Source organism: Medicago truncatula, chromosome 6, assembly GCF_003473485.1.
Source record: "Medicago truncatula cultivar Jemalong A17 chromosome 6, MtrunA17r5.0-ANR, whole genome shotgun sequence".
NCBI classification, from domain to species: Eukaryota; Viridiplantae; Streptophyta; class Magnoliopsida; order Fabales; family Fabaceae; genus Medicago; species Medicago truncatula.
The window spans coordinates 13,240,409-13,256,405 of NC_053047.1; the positions used below are offsets into that span (position 1 = coordinate 13,240,409).

Consider the following 15,997-nt stretch of genomic DNA (forward strand, 5'->3'; position numbering starts at 1 on the left):
GTCTTTTCGGCCGGCTTCTTACACATTTATGCATCTCATCATCATACAAGTTGATAAATTGATAATTCATTTAGTCAAAAGGGTCACAATCTCTAAATTCATCTTTGTATGTTTGTATGTAATTTTAATCAAAGAAGACTGGTCCTGTTAAAGTGTAGGTTCTTATTTTGTAGGGAGTAGTTGTTACACTACTCCTTTTGTCTTTTCGGCCGGCTTCTTACGCATTTTATGTGTCCCACTATTTTACGTAGGTTTCATTTTCAAAATGTAGGTTCTTATTTTGTAGGGAGTAGTTGTTAACATGAGGGTGTGTGGAAGACATTTTTTTCATACGCAACTTTAATATTAAGTATTAATTAAATTTTTAGTCCCTATAAATATTCACAGTTTTGTTTTTAATCCCTATAAATATTCACAGTTTTGGATTACAAATTAAACCAGCAAATACATATAGTTTCTAGAAATATATTCTGTTTTTAATTTAATTGACTTATTAGGAATTTCAAATAAAGAACAAATTTTTATGTAACTGAAGGAAAAAAGGAGAATACCCTTTTGAAGAAGGGGGAAAGGGAAAACGAGAGGGACCTTTTTTTTTCCTTCAAGAGAATGATTTAGAGAGTGTTTTGGGGAACAAAGAGAGAAAATACGACACTATCAGACATGAGAGGGGTGAGTCAAGTTGAATGCAGGCAAAGAGGAAGTTCACCATGAATGCAGGGAGAACATCGAAGAGAGAGGAAGATGTTTGGTCCTTCAACAAAACACAGTCACGTGACTCACTAATGAGTAAATTAAATCATAGTCATCTAACTAATCCAATGGTCACTGTTTCTTCCTCTCATCCTCTCATTTAAAAAGTTCTCCCATTTAAAATGTCATCTATATATATTATCAATGAAAAATCTTGATCTCATGTTGTTTTTATATTTAATAGTAGATTTTATGACCTAAATGCTTAAGTGGTTATAGAATCAAACGATCCCGATTTCAATGTAAATAAATACCCCTTTAAATATAGAATAGTGGGGGCACTAGGAGGCAAAATAGTTTCCCTTTAAAAATTAAAAACTAGTAGGGGCACTTTATCAAATCACATTCGAGTAATCAGAAATAGTTATGAAAGCATCGTAGGAGATGTTATAGAACCTCAAAGAGGTAAGAAAGAAAGAATTGTTAAAGAGTATGAACTTGGTTATATGGTTTATACATTGGAAGAAGATCCATTACATTTTTGAAAAGAAGCAATAAACGATGAAATGAATTATTTATAGTCTAACGAAACATGACACTTAGATGACTTGCCTCCTAATTGCAAACCAGTCGGTTGTATTTAGATTTTGGAAAAGGAACTAAGACTTGATGGTTCAGTTGATGAATACAAGGCACGCCTTATAGTCAAAGGACCTTGTATTCAAAGGTTTTAGACAAAGAAAAATATAGATTTCTTCGACACTCATTCACCAGCATCTAGAATCGTATCCATAAGAGGATTAGTCCTTTTCGCCATTATTCATAACTTGATAGTACTCCAAATGGATGTGAAAATTGCCTCTTTAAATGGTGAACTAGAAGAAGAAAACTATATGGAAGCGACCAATAGCTACACATTGAGCATCACCGGAGGAGTTGTTTGTTGAAACAAATGATATTGACTGAGTCCACTATGGAATGAATATGAGATGAGAACACTAGAAAAAACTAGTGAAGAAGCAAGTTAAGAAAATGCTTGCTATTTGAGAACCCCTAGTGGGTGAAACCATTGCAAGTAGTGTTAATTCATTGTGATAGTAGCGCGATTATTGAAAAATTGAGAATCATTACCACAGTGAAAAGAGATGATAATTAAGGCATGAACACACTGAATAATTAGAGAGCTCTAAAGGAACGGTTAAAGTAAATCGTACATGTACTCATAAAGACTTAGTTGATCCTTTGATGAAAGGAATAACTAGTAAGAAAGTCCTAAACACATCCAACGGGATGAGACTAATGTCTAAAGATCGTGAGTGATGGTAACCCGACCTACATGACTGGAGATCCCAAAAAGTATATTCAATGGGTAATAACAAGTCACGAGTGATAGAACATGCTATGATAAAATTAAGAAAGCTTGATTCTTGCAGTGTTAGGAGGATGAGATAATAGAAATTCTTAATCAGATGTATACTCTATGTGGAATGGAGTACATGTACATAACTATAGGAGTACACTTGTTAGACTCACCTATACGAATGTGGAACTGAGGCCGATTCCTATGGGATTTGAGCTAGAATTCCTAGAGCGTTCGTTAAAAATGGGATAGACGTACATGGCCATTAACGCATGGGCTTTTAGAATACACCTTAGTAAAAGGTTTGTGTGCGAGTTCTATGTTTGAGATAGAGTTCAATGCTACAAGAAACTCTTGTTAAATCAAAATAGTATTTGATATGCAAATGTTCAAGTTGTAAGCGACACCTTTGTTTATTAGCAATCTAATAGAAACGTTTTGACGTTATTTTTTAAACTATTTTTTAAAGTCAAGTGGGGGATTGTTGGAATATTGGTGTGAAGTTGGAAGGAAATTGAAAGGTTGGAAGATTAAACACCAAGTAATTAGACTTTGATCTAGTGTTGTGTGAATTGAAAAAATAGAGTGTGTGGGTCCCACATAAAATAGAAAACACACACACACTAGTAGTGTTTAAATAGTGGTATTTAATTTTAAATACTTGACAACGATAAAAATAAGAGCAGTGATAGACAAACCACCTTATGTGGCTACCACCATTCCATACACCCCCATGTGGCAGGGACAATTTTGTCCATTAACAAAAAATAAGGGATAAATTTGTCATACAATATCTTATCACCCTCTTCCTCTCTCTTCTCTATCCGCGGTCATTTTCCAACAAAACCATTCCATCACCAACAAAACACAACCACCACCAATCACTCACTCTCTTCTCTCACCACCACACACCACCTCTCACCGTCGCCTGCACCGCCTATCACCGTCGTTCACTCTCTCCTCTACAACTTTCCTTTTGTTTTCTTTCTTCCTGTTTGTTTCTGCACCTTTCCCCTCCGACGTTTACTTTCCTTTCACCACCATAGTCCTTCATCACCGACTACCACCACCGTTCTCCTCCGCCACCGACCACCATCAGAACCCAGAAAAAACAGAAAAGACAACCTCTTAAAATAGCAAGAAGCACGCAGATCTTAAGGAATAAAACAGAGAAAATAATTTGATAGATCTAAGATGGACAAAGAAAGGGACGACGGTCGGCGATGCTAAGCGAGCCCGACGCTGAAAGCGGCAGAGGTAGGCTGAATTGAAAGAAAGAAGAAGAAGTGATAGAGCTGGGAGGGTGGGAAGATGAAGAGACATAAACTAGTTTTTTATTTTCTATTTTTTTTTAATGTATTTAGGTTATATTTTATATTATTTTGTTTGAATAAGACAAAAAAAAATTGTCATAGTGGAGTGGTGTAAGGGATGGATGGATTAAAAGGGTGTCTATGAATATTTACCCTAAAAATAAGGCTTAATAGCAGTTTTGGCCCCCTATATTTCAAGAAGTTGCGATTTTTGCTCCTAACAAAATAAAATACAAAACCGCCCCTAAGTATTACCCCTTTTGTAGTTTTGGCCCCCAGGTCAATTTTGACCAAGTCAAAGCTGACGTGGACGCCACGTATGTAATTTTTTTTTTTTTTCAATTAAAAATAAATAAATATATTTAAAATAAAAAATATAAAATAAAAAAAATTACATATGTGTGCATTGACTTGGTCAAAATTGGCCTGGGGGGCCAAAACTGCAGAAGGGACAATACTTAGGGGGTTGTTTTGTATTTTATTTTGTTAGGTGACCAAAATCGCAACTTCTTGAAATATAGAGGGCTAAAACTGCTATTAAACCTAAAAATAATTATTATTTTTTACTCATGGATATCACTTCCCATAATTTTAGCTTATCTTGGTTGTAATAAGATTTAGAATCCAACATAATTTCCTATCTTTCATTCATTAGTTTGTTTCATCTAATTTTGTGGGTTTGTTTTCTTTTAAACTTATCCGATTATTTTGTTAGTTGGGCTGATATGTGGGTTGTTAAATTTCTAAGCTTACTTAATTCATGAGTTTCTCTAGATTAGTTACAAACTCTCCCTATAAAAGGAGAGTTCACCTAGTTAAAAAATACACACCAAAAATTCTATTGAATTGTTGAAAACTCTTTCTCTCTTCTCCTTCCAGCTAATGTTAACGAGTTATTCTTCTCCTTATCTCATTTTTTTATCCCTTCAAAATTAAGAGTGTTCTTAAAACTATAGTCTTTTTAGCTTTATAAAGATTGGGACACTTAACCAACCTATATTATATGACATATTTTAGAACGATTTTATCATTTTGAATGCCAACATGGCAACAGGAATATCAAACCTTGAAACTAAACAACACAAAGGGTTTTTGAGAATTGAAAAGTTTAAGATAGCTCTCAAGTCACAATAATACCCTCTTATCTTATTATTTAAGGCACAATTTTGATAGAGGTATAAGTCACAAGTTTTATTTCAAACTTTGGCAACTATTCTAGCAGATTAAGCTGACGTCTGTAGACAGTTTTTCTTTATCCACTTGTTGGATAAAGAATTGTTGTTGGACTTTCGGTGCTGCCATCTTTGTATCTTATAAAAGCTTTGCAGGTCTAGTTCCCAATCACAGATTAACAAAAAAATTGTTACAGGAGAGTGAATAAAAATCATAAATCGTTGCCTATGGAGAAGGAGACAAAGACAGGATGTTCAAAGAGAAATTTAGATGAAAAAGGAAGTATTCTGTGAAATTGAACGATCTCACAACAAAAAAAAAACATATACAATTTGTTTTACAAGATTATGTTTATAAAAAAATGATGGTTTTATTAGAGCCTGGTTTCGATCCAGGGACCTGTAGGTTATGGGCCCACCACGCTTCCGCCGCACCACTCTGATTTTGTTAATTAAATTATGCAATCTTGATTAATGATCTGATATACATCTTTGCTTATTAACCTAACTCATTCATAAATCAATCTTTTAATCTTACCGTGTGTTGCCTTGATTTGAAAGCTTTAGGTGTGTCACATAACACTTCACATGCATATATTTTCCTTCTTTTTTAGACCTTCCTATGTGGCACACCTTCATTAGCCAATGTTATATAACATTGGTATCCCAATGGTACACAAGTGGTGTCCTCATAATTGAAACAAATCATTTTACATTCATGTATTGAATAAATTTATAATTTTTTGATAAATACTATACACATTATATATAAATATATGAAGAATATCAATCATTTTAACTTTCATCGTAAAAATTAAAGATGTCAAAACGGGCGGATCCGGCCCGTTTAGGCCCGGTTCGCAGACTTTATCGAGCTGGGCCAAAAAGTCCGGTTGAAAAACGGGCTTGAAATATACTACCCGAACGCGACCCTACACGGGCCGCGGGCTAAACGGGCCGGGCCGTATTAAAAATTACATTTTTTTAATAAAAAAGTACTATAAAATACTCAAATAATTTTTTTTTATAAATAAATTTTTAATATGTTTAAATAATGTTTAGCAAAAAAATAAATTATAAACATTTTTGTACAAACTTCGTAAACTAAAATGGTGAAGGAAAACATTTTTAAATAAATTAGATATGTTATGGTTATAGATATTTATATATTCGATCTTTAAAATTATTAATAACGAAACGAGTAAATATAATTTTATATTTGTGTTAATTCATTGAATTTTGTTTTTATTTTTTACTTTATAATCAATTAAGTAAAGAATTATTTAAAAAATATATATAATTTATAGGATTTTTTTTGTTGGGCTAGCATTCATCCGAGCTTCTTTTCAATGTTTTTAAAATAGACTTTACTTTTTCCACTCTGCTGAATTCTCATGCACCTTGTAAAATTTTAAAAATATCTTTTGAATTTCATAATTGATACATTTACAATAAAGTTGAAGCTTAAAGCTTATTACATAAAATTATTAAAACACCGCTTAAAACTAAATCTGCAACACAAGAACATGGAGGGGGAGGAGGGATAGTTAAACTAGTGGCGTAAGCTGATGGGGAGGAAAGGGGGAGGGGAGGGGGGAGGAGAAAGAGATGTTGAGGGGGGGGAGGGGGGAGGAGAAAGAGATGTCCAGGACAAAAGAAACTTTGATGGTACCATACACCCAAACAAATAAACCTTGCACCCAAACAGACCGTGCTTCTTTGTAGCACGTTGCCTTCTTCGTTGACCGTATATACAAACCCTGAGTTTTCAAAGTAACGTCTTTTTATGAAAGGTCAGCGATGGAAACACATTGTGCATAGAAGGAAGAGGGGGAGAAGGTGTGATGGTGTGGGAAATGGTGGCATTTTGGAGGTTATTTATAGGAAATATTTGTGCATAGGTTGTAACTCCCTATAATGGTGAGTCAAAAAACGTGTTCAAAAGGGTTTTACCAGCCATTAATGCTAGTAAAAACCTTTGAAAACGTGTTGTTTGTGGTGCAGACCATTAGGGTTTCCCATTATTCCGTTAATGGGTCATCGATGGAAACACATTGTGCATAGAAGGAAGAGGGGGAGAAGGTGTGATGGTGTGGGAAATGGTGGCATTTTGGAGGTTATTTATAGGATATACTTGTGCATAGGTTGTAACTCTCTATATGGTGAGTCATAAAACGTGTTCAAAGGGGTTTTACCAGCCATTAATGCTGGTAAAAACCTTTGAAAACGTGTTGTTTGTGGTACAGACCATTAGGGTTTCCCATTATTCCGTCAATGGCGCAAGCTGATGGGGAGGAAAGGGGGAGGAAAAAGAGATGTTGGGGGGGGGGGGGGGTGAGGTACTGGGGTAAGGTTTGTTTCCAGGACAAAAGAAACTTTGATGGTACCATACACCCAAACAAATAAACCTTGCACCCAAACAGACCGTGCTTCTTTGTAGCACGTAGCCTTCTTCGTTGACCGTTTATACAAACCCTGAGTTTTCAAAGTAACGTCTTTTTATGAAAGGTCAGCGATGAAAACACATTGTGCATAGAAGGAAGAGGGGGAGAAGGTGTGATGGTGTGGGAAATGGTGGCATTTTGGAGGTTATTTATAGGGAATATTTGTGCATAGGTTGTAACTCCCAATAATGGTGAGTCAAAAAACGTGTTCAAAGGGGTTTTACCAGCCATTAATGCTGGTAAAAACCTTTGAAACGTGTTGTTTGTGGTGCAGACCATTAGGGTTTCCCATTATTCCGTTAATGGGTCATCGATGGAAACACATTGTGCATAGAAGGAAGAGGGGGAGAAGGTGTGATGGTGTGGGAAATGGTGGCATTTTGGAGGTTATTTATAGGAAATATTTGTGCATAGGTTGTAACTCCCTATAATGGTGAGTCAAAAAACGTGTTCAAAGGGGTTTTACCAGCCATTAATGCTGGTAAAAACCTTTGAAACGTGTTGTTTGTGGTGCAGACCATTAGGGTTTCCCATTATTCCGTTAATGGGTCATCGATGGAAACACATTGTGCATAGAAGGAAGAGGGGGAGAAGGTGTGATGGTGTGGGAAATGGTGGCATTTTGGAGGTTATTTATAGGAAATACTTGTGCATAGGTTGTAACTCCCGATAATGGTGAGTCAAAAAAACGTGTTCAAAGGGATTTTACCAGCCATTAATGCTGGTAAAAACCTTTGAAAACGTGTTGTTTGTGGTACAGACCATTAGGGTTTCCCATTATTCCATTAATGGGTCATCCAGACATCCACTCATATTGAGTCCAAATCCATTAAATAATTAATTAATATTCTAAATAGAAATCTAATAAGCTTTATTACTTAAATTGATCACTAATCAATTAAGGCTCCAAATTGACAAATAGCTAATATAATTATTATAGAGATATTTGCCCACGTAATGTCATTGGAATATAATTAAATATTAAAATATTCCAACAGTTAGAGCTAACATTTTCTTAATAGATTATGACATTTTCCTTTTATACAATTTTGTTATGAACATCAAATGTTGCTAATTTTGATTTCAATAAAGGTTAGGAACTTGATTTAATGGCAATCCTCTCTCATGAAGTCTTAATTTAGTCTTAGACTTTTGGGTAAGCTGAAAAGTTGCAACTTAGTACAAAGATTGTGATGGCATGGAAACTTTCTATGTGGGGATTGAATTCCAAGCCCAATCTTGGAGTGTTCTTGGTTGTTTGTATATCTTCTCCTTTTACTCATTTAAATTTACTATAAAAGTGTTATTCTTTTGTGTAATGCTAACATTTTCTCCTTAATTTGAGTGATTATAATCGATCAATAGTTTGATATTTGTTTTTTTGACTGAAACATTAATTCCTGTAATTCTTAATGTACTTGTAGCACATGTGATGCTAATCTTTGTTTTCCACTTTTTAACTCTATCGGTTATGAATAATTTAAATTCATGATAATTCTCATTGCTCCTATTTTATTAGTTATATTTATATTGTTACGATTAAAATATTTACTTCAGTAATTTTGAAATATTGGTCATTTGATTGTATACAAGTTAATGTGATTTTTTTTTACGATTGTAAGCCATATTTGATACTCATCCGTCACTATATCTAATCACTTTTTTGACTAAAAATTTGTCTCTAAATATAAACCTCTTTTCAAATTACTAGATGCGTTTATTTTTTTCATAAACATACCCCTATAACTCAAATTATTGTATCTTATATATAGTATCTCTTTTGATAACTCAAGGTTAATTCTATAATTTACGTCACTTTTAGATGTAATATAGTTAACTTTATTAAATTTTGATATTTTTACCTTTCGTATCTTTTTTTTGGAAACGCAAAAATTATTTACAACAATGCAACATTTGAAGACATATTTTGTACTTATCAAATACTGAATTATATAATATAGCAAGGGTATCCACATAATAGGTCATATATAAGATGATCATATGTTAACAAAATATCCGAAAATAAATAAATAAGATAATATATTAGAATACATACTTTGTACTTGACTTCAACAACATGTTCCAATTACTACTTGAATGAATATTTATAAAGAACTACTTTTTTGATACTATCATGATGTTCGAACCATATTGATTAACAAATCTAAATCTCAAAACATCTCCAGCCCGAAATGCATTGATCTTGTAGAACTTTGCCTAGTGCTTTCCAAATTTTGTAATATGTCGGTCTTCATTGTTCCATTTCAACACCTTAAAACCAATCTCACAACTATTTAGTCCGTAAAGTAGCTCATTATCCAACAAAGTTAAATCTTCATGTAGCTTTGGAAAAAATTCTTGTACGAATTTTGATTCCATTTCTATGTATGGCTTATAATTAATAGTCATAACAATATAAATTCAATTTAATAAGTATTATAAATTGGCATCACCAAATATTTTGAAATAAAACTGGTCACATAGAGGAAAACACGAAAATAAGTTCAATTACCTCATCACGTCCAATTATAACAGTTATGGTAAGGTTATTTTACACACACACACATAATTGATATAAGTAGTTTCGTACAAATTTGTCATTAGACAATCTACTAATTCTATGGTTAATTTTTTTTGCCTTCTTTTTGTGAGTCTCTGTCATCTTCACTATAAATTTGTTGTATATAGACTTTCATGTATATCAATAGCCATATATCTATAAATCTAGCACTAAGTTAAATTCTTTTAAAAATCAAAATACATATCCTTGAAATGTTGAATAACTCAACCATGGTGGTTTACAAAACGTTAAGTTCATAGGTTTTAAAATAATAAAAATATTAAAATACATATACTTGAAGGAAGTTTTGAATTAAAGTGACTTTTGAAATTAAATACTCATTTTGCCCTTCAAATTACTCTAAAATTGTAGTATACACTTTGGACAAACATGGAAGAAATGACTAAATTGAAATGGAGAGATTTGAAGGCATGCTAACTCGATGAAATTCCAAATTTAATCTTTTGTGGCTGTAAAAAGGTGAAGTAAAAGGTAATGGGTTTAGGGGTAGTATAAAACTTTTGGTAGTAATGTGTTTTCATATATAGAGAGTAGATTATAACTATATCAACAGGGTCCCATAGGAATGAGTGAGAAAGGCAGAATCTCAAGTGTTTTTTCAATTTCATAGAGAATTGGTTTGTTGGTATTTGAAATTCATTTAATCGGTTAGGTGATTGAGAAAGACAAACAACGGTACATATTAAGCTGACAGTGTGTTGATATGCATGACTACCATGTTTGGTGATGGGCATGGTGTTAACTTATACTCTGTACATCCAAAGGCAACATTTAATCCAATTCAAGTATAACTTCAATTCCTTGTTTGTTTACACTCCTTGATGGTTAAAAATTAAACCAAAAGATCCAAATAAGGAACACTATTTGGATTTTGGACCCATTTAATTTCAACTTAATTCACCTGATGTTATGGTTCAGGAATATAACGTTTTTTCACCATCATGAAAATATAACAATATAAAGAAAAGTGCTATCAACATTCTTTTTTTTAATGTTGATTATAATATTCATTTTCTTGATTATGTGGACGTATATATTTGTTCAACTATGTTGGTTATTTATTTTAGAGTCTTAACCACTTAATGATCAATTAAAGTAAAAAAAACTAACTAGATGACACATTTTAAAATATTGAAAATCATAATTAGACATGACTCTATATATAAAATATGATCTTCACTGTACCAACCACGACACCTATTGCACATTCTCTCTATATGAAAAATGCCAAGTGTTGTGAGGATTTACACACTAACAACACATAGAAAGTGTGTATAAAACAATCTTATTATCGACGTGAGGATTTAGTTACTAATTGATAATTTGTAGCTTCATGTTTAGTAAGTGTAACCTCAAAACATTCAGGTTCATCCAACATAAACATAGAGGTGTGATAAGTTGGTAACAATATTAGATCAAAGGGTTGAAGTTGAACATTAATTAAGAAATCACTATTTCCAATGTATGTCAATAAAATGAACTTATCTCCAACAAATCCATAAAAATCCCCAACTTAAACCCAGTTTGTAGTTATAAGTGTATGTTCAAGACTTTGATTGAATTAGGATCGTCAATTATTTCTATCCAATAAAGTTAGATCTTCATGTAGCTCTGGAAAAAATTCTTGTACGAAATTTGGTTTCATTTCTCTGTATGACTTATAATTCATAGTTCATAGCAATATAGATTCAATTTAATAAGTATTACAAATTGATATCACCAAACTTTTTGAAATATAACTAATCACATAGAGGAAAACACAAAAATAAGTTCAATTCCCTCATCACGTCCAATTATAACAGTTATGGTAAAGTTATTTACACACACATACACATAATTGATATAAGTAGTTTTGTACAAATTTGTCATTAGACAATCTACTAATCCTATGGTTAATTTTTTTTTGCCTTCTTTTTGTGAGTCTCTGTCATCTTCACTATAAATATGTTGTAAATAGACTTTCATGTACATCAATAGTCATATCTTTATAAATCTAGTACTAAGTTAAATTCTTCTAAAAATCAAAATACATTGACTTGAAATGTTGAATAACTCAACCATAGTGGTTTACAAATCGTTAAGTGCATATGTTTAAAGAAAAGAATATTAAAATTGTATTTTTATAAGTAATCAAATGACATGTAAATTTCTTCATTTATTTAGAAATATAAGCAGTGAGAAATCCTCCCATGTTCTTCACTTGTAATCTTGCCTTTGACGAAGACATTAAATTAGGAAACGACACTTGTTTCTTGAAGGTATAACTTGAATCTGACATAGGATATAAGAAGCATATTGTTTTTAACAAATTCAAGATGCAAGATCAACAAATCAAAATGCAACCAAGAACCAATGCAAAAGCACGTATCATTCATGAACTTTTACTCAATATATATCTAACATGCATTAGGACTTGCAACATAAAGTAAAATCCAACATTATCGAATCACAATACTTAAAATAATAAAGTCAACTCATTTGGATAATCATTAACACAATCTGGAAAGTCTATACCTTGCAACAACGACTTCGACTTCTAAATACCCAAATATGTTAAGTTATGTCTTCTTTGAAACATCCAAATCTGATAATGAAATTAACATGCATGAGATAACCAACATAAAAAAAAAAAAAAAAAAGCAAACAAAATATAAAGCAGCAATAATTGAATTGAAAACTATTAACAAAATTTATCCATTTTCGTACCAATCACGGTGAAAATTGATGAATAGAGTGACAAATTGTAACAAATCAAATGGAGAAGCCGATTATTCTTGAGAAGATGATGAATTAAGTGAAGTCGATGAGAAAAGAGATAGAGACCTAAGAAGAGGAAAGTGAGAAACAGATGTGCAGGAAAGTGAGGAAAGAAAGAGGAAAGATATAGAGAAGGAAGGAAATTTTGAATTAAAGTGGCTTTTGAAATGAAATACCATTTTACCTTCAAATTACTCTAAAATTGTGGTGTACACTTTGGACAAATATGGAAGAAATGACTAAATTGAAATGGAGCGATTTGAAGGCATGCTAACTCAATGAAATTCCAAGTTTAACCTTTTGCGCTATAAAAAGGTGAAGCAAAAGGTAATGGGTTTAGGGGTAGTATAATACTTTTGGTAGTAATGTGTTTTCATATATAGTGAGTAGACTGTATCAACAGGGTCCCATAGGAATGAGTGAGAAAGGCAAAATCTCAAGTGTTTTTCCATTTTCATAGAGAATTGGTTTGTTGGTATTTGAAATTCATTTAATCGGTTAGGTAATTGAGAAAGACAAACAACCGTACATATTATACGATGATAGTGTGTTGATATGCATGACTACCATGTTTGGTGAGGGTGATGGTGTTAACTTATACTATATGCATCCAAAGGTAGCATTAATTCAATTTAAGTATAACTTCAGTTCCTTGTTTGTTTACACTCCTTGATGGTTGAAAATTAAACCAAAAGATCCAAATAAGGAACACTATTTGGATTTTGGACCCATTTGGTTTCAACTTAATTCACCTGATGTTATGCTTCAGGAATATAACATTTGTTCACCATCGTGAAAATATAACAATATAAAGAAAAGTGTTATCAACATTCTTTTTTTAATGTTGATTCTTATATTTATTTTCTTGATTATGTGGACATATATATTTGTTCAACTATGTTGGTTATTTACTTTAGAGTCTTAACCATTTAGTGATAAATTAAAGTTAAAAACCTAACTAGATGACACATTTTAAAATATTGAAAATCATAATTAGACATGATTGTATATATCAAATATGATCTTCACAGTACCACCACGACACCTATTGCACATTCTCTCTATATGAAAAATGCCAAGTGTTGTGAGGATTTACACACTAACGACACAGAGAACGTATGTATAAAACAATCATACTATAGACGTGAGGTCTTTGACAAGTTACAAAGTAAGATTCCGCCGTGTTAGTTTATTACGAAAATACTTTCAGGCGTACAATGAATTTGGAGTTCAAGGTTTTGAAAAAGTAGTAAAGTACATAGAAACGTGAAATGGTGAAAATAAAATGCATGAAAGGTCAAAAACTTGAAAGTAAGTATGCATAAATTTAACAGTACAGAAATGTAAAGTGCATAAAATTAAAAGTGTGTAGAAAATGTAAATGTGCAATAAAATTAAAGTTCAAAAAAGTAAATAACTTGAACTTTGAATAAAGGAAATAAAAGTAACATAATCATGTAGCGATAATCTACAATTGTTTCATGTGTTAGATATGATCTTCGAATCCATATCATGTTTATTGAACGGTATGATAACTTTCAATGGCATGCATGTTTGCCAAGTGTCCTAGGCCGATTATCGTCCTTAACACTTCATATCTACACATGGATGGATTTTGTTACGATGCGCCTAAGTCTGAATGGTAACTGCTCATGTGGTCGACAAGCTTTCTTGTGGTGTAAGACTTCTCTTACACCTCACATGCACTTGATTGCTCCATTACATTTTTATTTGTTCATAAAACTATAATTAAATTTGTCTCGACAACATATGTCCCTAAGTTTTGACTTTTGAAATTTGAATGTCGAAATCTGTTAACACTAGAGGGACAAAATTAATGGTTGCTCTTTGTGCTTCTAAGGATCCAATTGGGTCGAGTTAATTAGGATTCAATGGTTCATGTGTGTTTTTTAACTATGTATCTATATTTATACTTCAATACTATATATAAAAGAAATATATGGTTTTGGGGTGGCTTTTTCATTTTCAATTATATCCTTAAACAAATTTTCCTATATGAATATTTTATTGTTAGCGTCATTAAAAAAATATAAGTATAACTTGTTACAATATGAAAATGCATAATATATGTACCTATAATTTTAATCAAAATTTCATAAAAGTTATCGTTTGTGATTTATACGCATTAACGAAATAAAAGAGCTAACATACACGCATGGAGTGAACGCCGGTGTAGATAAAGTTTGTTACAATCTATTTAAACTATTTGAAAACTTAACATATAAATTAGTTACATTGATATCTTTTATTTAAGACTTTGAAATCTACTTTTATATTTACTGTTGTTGAAATGTATATTTGGAAAACATAGAATGGATGGATGGAAGAAAATACAATTTTTTAGGGAGAAAATAGTTAATAAGTAAATTTGGAAAAGGTCCCTGTGAGCTTAGCTCTGATGGCAAGAACAATGCATAATATATGCAAGGTCTGGGGTTCGAACCCCAAACACAAAAAAAAAAAAAAAAAAAAGTAAATTTGGAAAAGTAAATATGGACGGGAACATCTTTAAGAACTATGGATGGAAAATATCCTCTTTAAATTTTTACCTGTAGCTAATTCTCGGACCATCGGTCAAATTTAGGTGTGTGTTCACATGGGAAAGGTTAATCCTTTCCCACTATAGGAAAGTTGGATGCAATGATTAGATTAAGTGAAGAACATATTCTTAACAAGTTCTCTCAACACTAGATTTTTCTTCACACTATCTTCCAACAATTTAAAAATTTTGAAAATTAATTTTCAGAAATTAAAAAAAATTCAAATAATTTTTTTTTAAAATTCTTTAATTCATTTATTGAATGTTAGAAATTTTATTTTTTGAAAAAAAAAATTTATTTCAATAAAAATAAAATTTTGGAAACTAAGATAAGTTTTTATTTTTTTGAAAAGAATATATTTTTTAATTTCATAATAAAATAAGATATTCTGAAAAATAAAATAAAAATCCTAAAAAAAATATTTTGAATTTAAAGTTTTTTTTATTTTTCTAAGAAAATAAAATTCTGGAAAATAAGGTTTTTGAAATAAAATTCTGAAATTTTTTTTTTCAATTTTTCAAAAAAAAAACTCTAACATTCAATAAATGAATTACAGAATTTAAAAAAAATTGTCAGAATTTTTTTTGATTTTTTTAATTTATGAAAATTAATTTTTGGAATTTTTAAATTGTTGGAAGATAGTGTGAAGAAAAATCTAGTGTTGAAAGAGCATGTTAAGAATATGTTCTTCACTTAATCTAATCATTGAATCCAACTTTCCCACCATGGGAAAGGATTAACCTTTCCCATGTGAAATGCCACTTAAAATTTAAGGGTATACATTTTATAGACCTTTGTGTTGTTTAAGAGTCTCTTAAATTTATTAGTTGTAGTATGGGGTAGCCAATCTTTTTTATTTTGTTTTAATAAATATGTATGTTTTATATTTTATAACCTCAATAATATAAATTTAGCTACCCTATTGCAAAAAAAAAAAAAAAAAAGAAATCAGCTACCCTAAATAATTTTATTTGCTAAAAATTGATAGAAACATGAAATTTAAAAGAATACCTCATAATGTGTGATGTGATGATGTATGTGCAAATACTATTGAAGATGAGTTGCATGTGTTAAGAAAAAAAAAAACTAGAAGCGTGGAGGTGCAAATAGTAACTT

General features: G+C 31.5%; 1 long non-coding RNA gene across 1 annotated transcript; it reads right to left on the reverse strand.

The window, feature by feature from the left end:
• Positions 1–11,710: 11,710 nt before the first annotated feature.
• On the reverse strand, positions 11,711–12,440 carry LOC120580818 (uncharacterized). Its single transcript, XR_005646578.1, has 3 exons — positions 12,270–12,440; positions 12,078–12,147; positions 11,711–11,834 (listed from the first exon to the last, which is right to left on the reverse strand). It is a non-coding gene; the product is annotated as an uncharacterized lncRNA (long non-coding RNA).
• Between the last annotated feature and the right edge of the window lie 3,557 nt (positions 12,441–15,997).